Raw genomic sequence first — 13,995 nt, forward strand, 5'->3', positions numbered from 1 at the left:
AAAATATACAGTTCAATGCGCAAAACCTTGAGACTTGATCCGCATATCCATTTCCCAATGAGACAAAGTCTTGCGACTTCAGATGTGTACTGCATTTCACCACGGCAATCCTTTCAGGTATTTGAAAAGCATGTAACAATTCTTTAATCCTTTCACCATGTCTCACTGGTGAACAAGAAGAGGTTGTGAAACGTCTCTGTGACCACAACTGACCAAAATCATGGACTATTCCAAATCCATATTGGCTATCTGTATAGATTGTAACTTTCAGCTGAGCAGAAGCCTTGCACGACCTAGTAAGGGCTACCGGTTCCACTTCTTGGGCAGAATATACTCCTCAAAGCCAAGAAGCATCCGAAATACCAGTAATTGTCATGACTGGCATATCCTCCTCTTGTCACGACTTACGTGCTGCCTTAACCTGGAGTCCGCAAAACGAGTGGCGAGGATCTTGTTCTTGAATGTTCAGCCTTGGCCCAGGTTGGGGCGACTCTTTCTGGTAGCCACGGTGCTGCAGACAATGGAAACGCCAAGAGCAGGCCGTGTCCCTCAGAAGTAGTGCCAGAGGGGAAAAAAACCCTGAAAGGGGAAAAAACCTCCAAAAAGGAAAGGTTCTTAAAACAGGAACAAAAATGAATAGGTAAATACAGGAGCACAAGTACAGGAAAAAACACTGGAACAGATGAGAGCCAGTATAGAATACGAGGAAGCAGGAGCGAAGACACCATCCAAAAAGAAAGTGTTGCAGCACAAGGAGAGAAAGAATCACAGCCCTTAAATACCAACAAACAGGAAGCGACCGACAGGAATTACAAGGACACCATCTTAGATAGGGAAAAACAAATAGAACATAATGGACTAGGAGCCATAGAGAGTAGGAAACAAGGAATACTGGGAAGAGAGGGGTAATATGGGAAAAGGAAAAGACATAAAGGAAGGCACAACAAAACAGCAGGAAAGGAAGAAGAAAAGAAGAACAGGTGAGTGGGGGAGGTCAGACCTGCCTGGAAGCGCGTTACGCTAAAAAAGAACGAGGCCCCATGTCCAATTTGGGGCCTTGAAATGTGCACAGTAGGTCCCCCCCCGAAGGTCCAGGTTTGTGCGGAAACAAGCGGTGAAAATGACGAATCAGAAGAGGGGCGTGAACAGAAGATGCATCTTCCCAAGAGCATTCACTGAGAGGGTAACCATTCGAATGAATCAGATACTGAAGACCTTTGTTAAGATAGGAGAGTCACAAATCTCTTGTACCTCATATTCTGGTACATCATCCACTAACAAAGGAGGAGGACAAGGAAACTGTCGAGAGTAAGGATCAGGTACATAGGGTTTGAGCTGGGAAACATGAAAGACCGGATGAATCCTCCAGGTACGAGGCAAGTGAAGACGGACAGTGACAGGGTTAATCAGCTGAAGAATACGGAAAGGACCGTAGTAACGAGGTGTGAACTTATTCTGAGAAAGGCGTAAAGGCAAACATTTTGAAGAAAGCCAGACTTTATCCTGTAGGTGATATACCAGAGCATCCCTACGATTCTTAACTGCTATTCTCTTCATGTATCTCTCGGTGTTCAACAAGTTAGATCGAATCAATCTATGAATCTATAAAAGTCATCTGGAAAATGAAGTGACAGCAGGAAGAGAAGAGGTAGACTGAGGGATAGTAGGAAAAGAGGTAGGATGATAGCCATAAGGACAGAAAAAGGGGGTGACCTTGGAGGCACTATGGACAGTGTTATTGTAAGAGAATTCAGCGATAGGAAGGTAAGTGTTCCAGTTGCTCTGGGTAGAATTACAAAAGCAGCGAAGCTACTGCTCCAATCCTTGGTTGAGACGCTCAGTCTGTCCATTGGTTTGTGGATGGAAACCAGATGATAGTGCTATAATGATATTCAGTATCCTACAGAAATGTTTCCAAAACCGGGAGATCATGGAGACGGAAAATATGATGGATAAATATCTGACTTAGTTCTTGGGAAGTAGGTAATTTCTTCAGGGCAGTGAAGTGAGCCATCTTTGTAAAGGAATCTATTGTGACCATGATAACCCGGTTTCCTGCTGATGGAGGTAGCGAACACATGAAATCAGTAGAAATGGTGTGCCAGGGAGTCGATGGAACAGGTAATGGTTGTAGTAATTCTGCAGGTCTGGTACGGGGTATTTTTACTCGAGCACATATGGGACAAGCCTGAACGTATCTTTCGACATCCAGTTTCCAAGTAGGCCACCAGAAAGACTGCGAGAGTAGTTCCTGTGTGGCCTTGATGCCTCTATGACCAGCAACCAGAGAATCATGGCACATTTGTAGCGCCTTTTCTCTTACTCTGTTAGTAGGGCGGAACAACAGGTTCTTATAATAATAATACCCCTTCAGTTTACGTATTAAGGGGTTTCGTTTCTTTAACTCTTGATCAGATAGGTTGGCATATTCCAGTTGTACCTCATCCAGGAAAGATTGAGCTACTCCGATGATTTTACTGGGCTCAAGTAGATATTGTGATGGGGTAGGAGTACAATCTGGATAACAGCGAGACAGAGCATCGGCCAGTATGTTTTGGGATCCAGGAAAATAGGTGACATAAAAGTCATACTGACTGAAGAAAAAGGCCCAATGAGCCTGGCGACTGTTCTGGCATAGAAAATTACATAAACATTGTAGGTTACGATGGTCTGTTCTCACCTCGAAGGGCTCTTTGGAACGCACAAGAAACTGTCTCCACTCTAGGCAGGCTGTTTTCAGGGCTAAAAACTCCCTTTCTAGTACTGAGTAATGTTGTTCCAACGCAGAGAGTACATGGGACAAATAGAAAACAGGATGTTCAAGACCGTCATCTTCTTGTTGTTGGAGTAAGGCAGCTCCGATGGCTCTTTCAGAAGTATCAGTAACAACAATAAATTGTTTGTTGGTATCTGGATGTCTCATTATCGGTGCTTGAGTGAAGGCCTTTTTTAGACTCTGAAAAGCTATATCAGCCGCCCTTGTCCAGACAAAGCCTTTCTTTAAATTCTCCTTTTTTAATGTTTGAGTTATGTGGCTGGTTTGTTCTGCAAAGTCTAAGATGAATTGTCGATAAAAATTAGCTAGTCCTAGAAAACATTGCGTTTCCTTAATAGAGAAAGGGGAAGGCCAGTCTAGGATGGCTTGTACCTTTTCGTGGTCCATAGCTATTCCAGTGGGACTAAGGTAATATCCCAAATATTTGACTTCGGTCTTGTCAAACTCACATTTTTCTGGTTTAAAGGACAGTTGATGTTCCCTGAGTCTTTGGAGGACTTGTTTCACGTGAGAAGAATGAAGTTCAGGACGACTAACGTAAATAAGGATATCGTCTAAGTACACGACGACCGTATGGTTAAGAGATCAGAGAACACAGAGTCCATAAATCTTTGGAAAATTGAGGGAGCATTAGTGAGACCAAAAGGCATAACTCTGTACTCATAATGACCAAATGGGGTTCGGAAAGCAGTCTTCCACTCGTCCCCTTCTTTGATACGCAAAAGGTGGTAGGCTCCACGAAGATCTAGTTTGGTAAATCGTTGAGCCCCTCTGACTGCCTCTAGAATATCCTTGATGAGGGACAAAGGATAACGGTCTTTTATAGTTATCTTATTTAGACCTCGAAAATCCAGAGAGGGACGAAGATCCTTCGTCTTCTTGGGTACAAAAAAGAGAGGAGCCCCTGATGGAGAGGATGATGGTACAATAAGACCGCTATGTAAATTTTCTTGCAGATACTCCTTGAGAACTTTTCTTTCGGGTTCTGTGAGTGAATACATTCTCCCAAAGGGAACGATCGCCCCAGGTTCCAAGGGAATAGCACAATCGTAATCTCGATGAGGGGGTAACACAGGTCTGGATGGTTTTTGGAATACATCTTGAAATTATAGATAGTGATCGGGGACTTCTTGGACTGTATTGATGGAACATCCGGTAGTAATTTCAGTAGGCATCAACCTCTTGGGTGACCAATATGCGTCTGAGCAAAGCAGTCCTATGACAAAACTGTGAGGACAAGGAAATAGTCCGGGTTTCCCAATTTACATAAGGGTTATGTCTTATGAACCACGGAATTCCTAAAATGATAGTATGATTGGGGGATGATATTAGGTCAAATGAGATGTGTTCTTGGTGGTTCCCAAATTGTAAACTTAGTGTCAGGGTGCTAGTATTGACTGGACCAGAGGATATTAAGGATCTATCCACTGTGTGAACTTGTTCCGGGACTTCTTTGGGTCGTGTTGGTATTTGTTGTGTTGTGGCCCAAGTCTTATCAATATACATGCCACTAGCACCACAATCAAGCAAAGCCATTGTTCTTTCTTCGTGACCGTCCGGTAACTGTAATATCACAGGTAACATAAACAAAGTTGTGGCATTGTCCTTGAATGAACTGATGGAAGGTATAGCAGATGATCCCGTCCCCTCCCTTCTTACAGAGGATGGGAAGAGGCGTTTCTCGATGGCCTTAGAGGACGAACGGGGCAGGTACGAAGCATGTGACCGGCAGCACCACTATACAGGCATAGTCCTTTCTTTCTTCTTTCTTCCCGCTCGCTGACGGAAAGTGGGCCTCGAGTAGTATCCACCTGCATAGGATCACCTTCTGTGTTTCTGACGGGAGGACGAGGTTTCTCAGGACGATGCAAAAAGACACGTGAAGTGCTTGGCTGGAAAGATCCTCTACTCTTTCTCTTCTCCATACGTCGTTCTTGGAGACGATATTCGATAGAAAGAGCTAGATCCATCAGACCACGAAGATCCTCAACTCGGGTGGAGTGTACTAACTCATCTTTAATCTCCTCTTTAAGTCCTCCATGGAATAAAGTCACCAGAGTTCGTTCCACCCAGGTTGTCTCAGCCGCTAGCTGTCGAAAGCGGGTAATATATTGGAGGACATCTTGTGAGCCTTGTTGGATGTCACATAATGCTTCTTCAGCAGAGTCCTCCAATCCTGGATGACTAAACATCTGTTTGAACCGATTCCCGAAGGCTGGATAGTCCGACAATACTGGGTCATTAGATGATACCATCGGGGTTGCGCAGGCCAAGGCAGGACTGGATAGCACACTGATAAAATATCCCACCTTTGTCTTGACGTGGGAGAATTGGGTGGGTCGGAAGGCGAAATACACAGTTAATGCATTGAGGAACTCTTGCAGTTTAGTTGGTTCACCGGAGAAACAAGGAGTAGAGGTGGAGACGGCTGGAACATCTGCACTGCGGAAAGCCAAAGCCTGTCGTAAAGCAGCATTCTCATTGTGTAATTGTTGCAGTTCCTGAGGCTGTTTCTGAATGGTTGCCAGAAGAGATTGATCAGGATCTGCAGCAGCCGCCACTGTATCATCCATGGTGTTAGACGACATTGGGAGTATTAGGAGCTACAATCTGTCACGACTTACGTGCTGCCTTAACCTGAAATCCACAGAACGAGTGGCGAGGATCTTGTTCCTGAATGTTCGGCCTTGGCCCAGGTAGGGGCGACTCTTTCTAGTAGCCATGGTTCTGCAGGCAATGGAAACGCCAAGAGCAGGCCGTGTCCCTCAGAAGTAGTGCCAGAGGGAAAAATACCCTGAAAGGGGAAAAATCCTCCAAAAAGGAAGGGTTCCTAAAACAGGAACAAAATGAATAGGTAAATACAAGAGCAAAAGTACAGGAAAAAACACTGGAACAGATGAGAGTCAGTATAGAATACGAGGAAGCAGGAGCGAAGACACCATCCAAACAGAAAGTGTTGCAGTGCAAGGAGAGAAAGAATCACAGCCCTTAAATACCAACAAACAGGAAGCGACCGCCAGGAAGTACAAGGATACCATCTTAGATAGGGAAAAACACATAGAACATAATGGACTAGGAGCCATAGAGAGTAGGGAACAAGGAATGCTGGGAAGAGAGGGGTAATATGGGAAAAGGAAAAGACATAAAGGAAGGCACAACAAAACAACAGGAAAGGAAGAAGAAAAGAAGAACAGGTGAGTGGGGGAGGTCAGACCTGCCTGGAAGCGCATCACGCTAAAAAAGAACGAGGCCCCATGCCCAATTTGGGGCCACAAAATGTGCACAGCAGGCTGGGGACATGGCGCGTCTTCAGACCGTGTGCCGCGGCCCGAGACGAATGTTCGGCTCGTGCCGCTCACAGCGGCACGACACCTCTTGGTGTCCCTGCATTGTCTCTCAGACAAGAACCATCAACAAAGATAATTTGGTCATTTTCTTCCAAGTGGGTGTCTCTAATGTCAGGTCTCGGTTTTGTGCACAAGTCAGTTACTTCAAGGCAATCATGCCCAACATCTTCCATCTTTTCAATTTTGACATTTTCATTTGGAAGTAAGTTTGCTGGATTCAGCACTGTACATCTTTTCAATGACACATTTGGTGACCCTATAATACTCATTTCATATCTGGTCAACCTTGCACCAGTCAAATATTGGGTTTTCGTCCTTGTAAGGAGAATCTCAATAGAATGAGAGACCATTACCATCAGGAGATGTCCCATCAAAATGCCTTCACACTGTGTAAGGCTTTGACCAACTGCTGCAACTGTGCGCAAACAACCTGGTAATGCTGCTGCAACTGGGTCCAAGGTAGCTGAAAAATTTGCTACTAGGCGGTTTACTCCTCCATGGACCTGTGTCAAGAAAGAAAAAGAACATGCATCACGCTCATGACAAAACAATGTGAAAGGTTTCTTGTAATCAGGCATACCCAATGCTGGAGCCTTGCACAGACTCTCTCTCAATTCAGTGAACGCCTTCATTCCAGCCTGGTCTAACACCATAGGATCAGTGACTTCCTTATGAGTCAATTTCTGCAGTGGTCTCGAAATGACTGAAAAATGTGGAATCCATTGGCGACAATAGCCTACTATCCCTAAAAACATCCTGACATCTCTCTGTGTGTCCAGGGGATTTATCTGCAATATGGTTGTAACCCTTTCTCTGGATATCTTTCTTGAACCCTTCTAAATCTGGTTACCCAAGTATTTCACAACTTTCAGACAGTATTACAATTTAAGCAGAGACAATTTGTGACCATTTGGTGGAGGCTGGCCTGGTTTGTAGTGGGGAACAATGGTACTTACACCTTATACCAGGTCCAGTTATCCCTTATTAGTAGAGTGCAGCAGTGTTCTAGCAGCTTAGGCTGTTAGAGGTAGCTATAACAGAGCAGCCAAGGCTGACCTAGGAACCATGCAAAGCACATGCAATACCACTTATTTCATATAGGTACTATATCATAAGAAATACAATACTCATGGTTACTAAAAATAAAGGTACTTTATTTTAGTGACAATGTTCCAAAATATCTCAGAGAATATACTCCCTTAGGAGGTAAGTAACCTACACAAAATATACACAACTAACCAAATCCGGTAAGTAAAACAGTCAGAAAGTAGTGCAAACACTGTAAAATGCAATAGGATGCATTAGGCCTAGGGGCAACACAAACCATATACTGAGCAAGTGGAATGCGAGCCACAAGTGCACCCCTAGGCAAGTGTAGTGTGTAGAGGGTCACTGGGAGTGTGAGAAAACACCAAGGTTGTAAAGGAGACCCCACCCAAGGATCCAGGAAAGCAGGAGTAAATTAATACTATTTCCCCCAAAACACACTTAAGCCATGATAAAGGATTTTGAAAGGACCACAACAGACTGCAAAGCACTGAAGACGGATTCCTGGACCTGTAAAGGAAGGGGACCAATTCCAAGAGTCGCTAAAGTGTCCGGGGGGGGGGGGAAGGAGCCCACTAAACCCCAGATGAAGGTACAAAATGGCTGCCTCTAGTTGGAAGAAGATGCTGGTTTTGCACCAAAGAAAGGAGGTAGGAGGTTCTGCTTTGTGCAGAAGATGTCCCATGGCGTGCTGGAGGGTGCAGAGTTGTTTCCTTGGCAAAATACTGCAAACAAGCCTTGCTACCTGCAAGAGTCATGGTTGAAGAAAAAAGGTGCTGCCCGGGCCCATGAAGGACCAGGATGTTGCCACTCAGGAGAGCAGACAAGGGGGCCCTCAGCAATGGAAAGAGCCCACTGAAAGGAGGGAAGCACCCACAGGAGTCCGTGAACAGGGGTTCAAGAAGACTGAACACAGTGGTTGTCTCAACACTGCAAAGAGAGGTCCCACGACACCGGAGGTCAACTCAGGGAGCTGAGCATTGCAGGATGGAGTGCTGGGGACCTAGGCTCAGCTGTGCATGCAGGATTTCTTGGAAATGTGCACAGATGCCTTTGTAGCTGCAGATCACATGGTGCACAGGATTACTATCTGGGGAGGGAAGGCAAGGACTTACCTTCTCCAAATTCACACAGTTGGCTCACTGGACAGTCGGGGTCACTTGGGTCCACCACCTGTGTTCCAGGGGCCATGCACGTCGAGATGAGAGGGGACCCAGAGTACCGGTGAGGCTGTAGTTCGTTGCCTGCTGGAGCAGGGAGAAGATTCAGTTGACCCATGGGAGATTTTCTTCCTGGCTTCCAGTGCAGGGTTAAGGCAGGTAGCCCCCAGAGCATGCACCACCAGGAAACAGTTGAGAAATCCGGCAGGGTTAGGCGCTGCAATGTCGCTGGTAGTCTTCTGGCTATTTTGTTGCAGTTTTGCAGGCATCCTGGAGAAGTCAGCAGGCGATCCTTGGCAGAAGTCAAAGAGAGAAGTACGGAGGAGTCCTGGTGGATTCTTGCAAGTTGTAATCTGAAAAGAAGCCCACAGGAGAGATCCTAAATAGCCCGAGAGGAGGATTGGTAACCTACCCAGGTATGCACCTATCAGGAGGGGTATCTGATGTCACCTGCGTGCACTGGCCACTCAGAGGCCACCAGAGTGCTCCCACACCTCTGAAAACAAGATGGCAGAGGTCTGAGACACACTGGAGGAGCTATGGGCACCACCCCTGGGGTGGTGATGGACAGGGGAGTGGTCACTCCCCTTTCCTTTGTCCAGTTTTGCACCAGATCAGGGGCTAGGGGCTCCCTGAACCGGTGTAGACTGGCTTATGCAAGGAGGGCACCATCTGTGCCCTTCAAAGCATTTCCAGAGGCTGGGAGAGGCTACCCCTCCCCAGCCTGTAACACCTATTTCCAAAGGGAGAGGGTGTAACACCCTGCTCTCAGAGGGAATGCTTTGTTTTGTCTTCCTGGGACTGGGCTGCCCAGACCCCAAGAGGGTAGAACCAAGTCTGTGAGGTGGCTGCAGCTGTAGCTGCAGTGCAAAACTCAGAGAGCTGTTTTGGCAGTACTGGGGGGCCACAGTGGAGAACCCAGGATGCATGGAATTCACTCCCCAATACCAGATTTGAAATTAGGGGACAATTCGGAGTTAACATTGTGAAGCTACATATAGGTATTGTCCTATAGGTAGTGCACATGTGTAATGATGTCCCCGCACTCACAAAGTCTGGGGAAATGGCCTGAACTATGTGGGTGCACCTTTGCTAGTGCAAGGGTGCCCTCAAACTTAGTAACTTTGCACCTAACCTTCAGTAAGTGAAGGTTAGACATATAGGTGACTTATAAGTTACTTAAGTGCAGTGAAAATGGCTGTGAAATAACGTGTGCATTATTTCACGCCGGCTGCAGCGGCAGTCCTGTGTAAGGTTTTGTCTGAGCTCTCCGTGGGTGGCAAAAGAAATGCATGTGGATCTCCTGGAACCCCAATGCCCTGGGTACCTAGGTACCATATACTAGGGAATTATAAGGGTGTTCCAGTATGCCAATTGACATTGGTAAAAGTGGTCACTAGCCTATAGTCACAAATTTAAAGGCAGAGAGAGCATGAACACTGAGGTTCTGATTAGCAGAGCCTCAGTGACACAGTTAGGCACTACACAAGCATACACATTTAGGCCACAAACTATGAGCACCGGGGTCCTGGCTAGCAGGATCCCAATGAGACAGTAAAAACACACTGACATATACTCACCATTGCCTTCTCTTTCAACTTTTTCTGCTTCAACTCAATCTCATCACTGCAGTATTTTACATACAACAACACCTCTTTAATCAGTTTTGCTGGCCAGCAAATCAATGACTCCTAATCAGCTGGCTAATTTCAGGTCTCAACCCTTCCACAAATCTGAACACAAAATGGAACATGTCTTTCTTCTCAATTGCTTCTGTACCACTGTAATGCTTAAATGCCTGCAACAATCTCTCATAATACGCATGTATCGACTCCTTTGGCTCCTGAGCTGTCCTGGCTATCCTCTGACAATCAATATTCTTGGGTGAAATTCTCATTTTCAAGAATTCAATGACCTTATAGTAACATTTCATTACCTCAGAAGATGGTGCACCTGTATTCTTGTCCCTCTCCCGTTCGCTTGTTGGCCAATCTTCACTCCTCTTACACTCAATCCAGTCTCTAGTAATGTGTTTTAAATCTTCCCACAGACACTTTGCGAGTTTCACAAACCTGTCTGTCTGCTGATACCACTCTACTGGCTTCCCTCTCAATTTTGGATAATCATTTGTAAACGATACAAATTAGGCCGATCTGACCCTAGACACCAGGGATATATATTTTATTGTTTACTTTATGTTTTTATATATGGGGAGCGAACTCATAGGCAAGGGTCACTCCCCTGGGGGGAAAATTGTATTTATTCCATTTTTGCCCCCCTTGGAGGCAGATCGCCCTATTTTTATTAGGCTAATCTGCCCCCCCTTTGGGGCCAAAACCACGAGAAACCAGAGATTTTAATTTTTTGCATCAATTTCACACACGGGGAGTGACCCCTTAGGCAAGGGTCACTCCCCGGGTGGGATTTATTTTAGGCCATTCTGCTCCATTTGAGGGCTATTTCTATTAAGCCAATATGACCCCAGGGGGGGTGTGGGGGGGCAGAAACCACTTAGGCACCAGAGATTGGTGTGTGTGTATATGTGTGTGTGGTTTGGGGGGCAGCTCCTTGGGCAAGGGTCACTCACCACGGGGGCACATTACTGTTGGTCATATCTGCCCCCCATGGGGGCAGATTGGCCTATTTTTGGAAGGCCCATCTGCTCTCAAGGGGGGCAGAAAGCCCACCAGAGACCAGGAAAGATTTTTTTTCAAAATAAGAGGGTTGGGTACGGCCATACCCCCACCCCAAATAAATGGGGCCAAAATTGTTCTGCCCACCAGTGGGCAGATGGGGCATTTACCCCCGATCCACACCCCGGGGGGAGAGAAAGTCTACTAGATGCCAAGGAATTAAAAAAAAAATAGTGGCTTGGTGGCTACCAACCAGAATGGGCCTGGTTATGCCCCCACCCCAACTGAAGGGGGTAAAAGCCTTTCAACTCTCCCCCTGCACACTAAAACATCTTATCCCACGGCAAGCAAAAGGACGTTTGATTATCTTGGCTTTTGGTTTTACATTTGGGCCATGAGAGCTTGGCTAACTCTCAGTATCGTCCCACTTGGAATGGTGAGGGCTGCACTTTTTGGACTTTGGGATTCTGCCATGTAGAAAAATCAACAAGACCTAGACACATCTGAAAACTAAACATCTGTGTGAGTCCAAGGTGGTGTGCTTCACATGCACCCCGTACCATTTTCTCACGCACAATGCCCTGCAAACTTCAAACTTTGCTGGAAATCCCACATTTCCCACATTTTTGTGATTGAACCTTCTGGAATCTGCAGGAATCCACAAAATTCCTACCACCCAGTATTGTCTCATCTATACCGATAACATTTCTACCCCACTTGTCAGCCTACAAATGTTTTATTCCAAACTGCCCTTTTGGACCCGCTTTGGTTCCCCCTCAATTTCGACATGTTTTTGGCTCTTCCCTGTCACAGGCTCTTGTCCCACCTACACAAGTGAGGTACATTCTTACCGGGAGACTGAGGGGAACGTTGGGTAGTAGGAAATTTGTCCCAGTGTGGATTTTTTGCTAAATTTGAGGTTTGCTGAGGATTCTGGGTGAAAAAACATTGGGGCATGTACACAAGCCACACTGTCCTGATTCCCTCGGGTGTCTAGTTTTCAGAAATGTTTGGGTTTGGTAGGTTTCCCTATATGGCTGCTGAGCCAAGGACCAAAAACGCAGGCAAAAATAGTTAGTTTAGCATTTGATAGTTTTGATGTGTCCACATAGTGTTTTGGGGCATTTTGTTTCACTGGCACAAGGCCTACCCACCCAAGTGAGGTACCATTTTTATCAGGAGGCTTGGGGGAATGCTGGGTGGAAGGATATTTGTGGATCCTCTCTGATTCCAGAACTTTCTGTCACTGAAATATGAGGAAAAATTGTTTTGGGGCCAAATTTTGAAGTTTGAAAGGATACTGGGTAACAGAACCTGGTAAGAGCCCCACAAGTCACTCCATCTTGGATTCCCCTAGGTGTCCAGTTTTAAAAAATGCACATGTTTGGTAGGTTTCCCAAGGTGCCGGCTGAGCTAGAGGCCGAAATCCACAGCTTGGCACTTTGCAAAAAACAGCTCTGTTTTATTTGGGAAAATGTGATGTGTTCATGTTGTGTTTTAGGGTACTTCCTGTCACGGGCGCTAGGCCTACTCACACAAGTTAGGTACCATTTTTATCGGGAGACTTCAGGGAACCCTGGGTGGAAGTAAATTTGTGCCTCCTCTCAGATTCCAGAATGTACTGTCACCAAAATGTTTGCAAAGGATTCTGGGTAACAGAACCTGGCGAGAGCCCCACAAGTCATCCCATCATGGATTCCACTAGGTGTCTAGTTTTCACAAATGCACAGGTTTGGTAGGTTTCCCTAGGTGGCGGCTGAGCTGGAGACCAAAATCTACAGCTAGGCACTTTACAAAAAACACGTCAGATTTCAATGTAAAAATGTAATGTGTCCATGTTGCGTTTCCTGTCATGAGCATTAGGCCTACCCATGGAAGTATGGTACCATTTTTATCGGGAGACTTGGGGGAACACAGAATAGCAAAACAAGTTTTATTGCTCCTTGTCTTTCTCTACATTTTTTCCTTCCAAATGTAAGACAGTGTGTAAAAAAGACGTCTGTTTGAGAAATGCCCTGTAATTCACATGCTAGTATGGGCACCCCGGAATTCAGAGATCTGCAAATAACCACTGCTTCTCAACACCTTATCTGGTGCTCATTTTGAAAATACAAAGGTTTTCTTGATACCTATTTTACACTCTTTATATTTTATATACTTTATTATATTTCAGCAAATGAATTGCTGTATTCCCGGTGTAGAATGAAAACCCATTGCAAGGTGCAGCTCATTTATTGGCTGTTGGTACCTAGGGTTCTTGATTAACCTACAAGCCCTCTATATCCCCGCAGAGTCCACCAGACGTAACGGTATATTGCTTTAAAAAATCTGACATTGCAGGAAAACGTTACAGAGTTGAGAAAATTTTTAGTTTTTTAACTTCAATTTCAATATATTTTTTGCAGCAGTTATTTTATGTAGGAAAACCTTGTAGGATCTACACAAATGCCCCCTTGCTGATTTCAGCATTCTGTCTGCTTTTGAGAAATGTTTAGCATTCTGGGATCCAGCATTGTTTTCCCATACCCATTCCTGTCACTAACTGGAAGGAGGCTGAAAGCACCAAAAATAGTAAAAACTGAGTATGTCCCAGTAAAATGTCAAAATTGTGTTAAAAATTGGGGTTTTCTGATTCAGGTCTACCTGTTCCTGAAATTTGGGAAGCTGGTGATTTTAGCACTGCAACCCAATTGTTGATGACATTTTCAGGGGAAAAAATACAAGCCTTCTTCTGCAGCCTTTTTTCCCCCAAAAAAATGTTTGCTGTATTTTGGCTAATTTCTTGGTCTCCTTCAGGGGAACCCACAAACTCTGGGTACCTCTAGAATGTTGTGCAAATTTGGCGTGGGTAACTTATGTGGACAAAACGAGGGCCTAAGCGCAAACTGCTCCAAGTAGCCAAAAAAAGGCCTGGCACCTGAGGTGGAAAAGGCCCACAGCGAAGGGGTTGAGGTGTGCTTTAATTCTGCTTATCTCATATGTTCCAAATCTTTAGCCTCAAAATCAAATCTGTAACTCCTTTTCAAATGCTT

At 45.3% G+C, this 13,995-nt stretch overlaps 1 protein-coding gene across 1 annotated transcript in view; it reads left to right on the top strand.

The window, feature by feature from the left end:
- Positions 1–13,995, top strand: part of CSMD1 (CUB and Sushi multiple domains 1) — a 5,088,256-nt gene that overhangs the window by 4,284,587 nt on the left and 789,674 nt on the right. The gene's annotated exons all lie outside the window — the stretch shown is intronic.

The sequence above is a fragment of the Pleurodeles waltl genome, chromosome 5 (assembly GCF_031143425.1).
Source record: "Pleurodeles waltl isolate 20211129_DDA chromosome 5, aPleWal1.hap1.20221129, whole genome shotgun sequence".
Lineage (NCBI taxonomy): Eukaryota > Metazoa > Chordata > Amphibia > Caudata > Salamandridae > Pleurodeles > Pleurodeles waltl.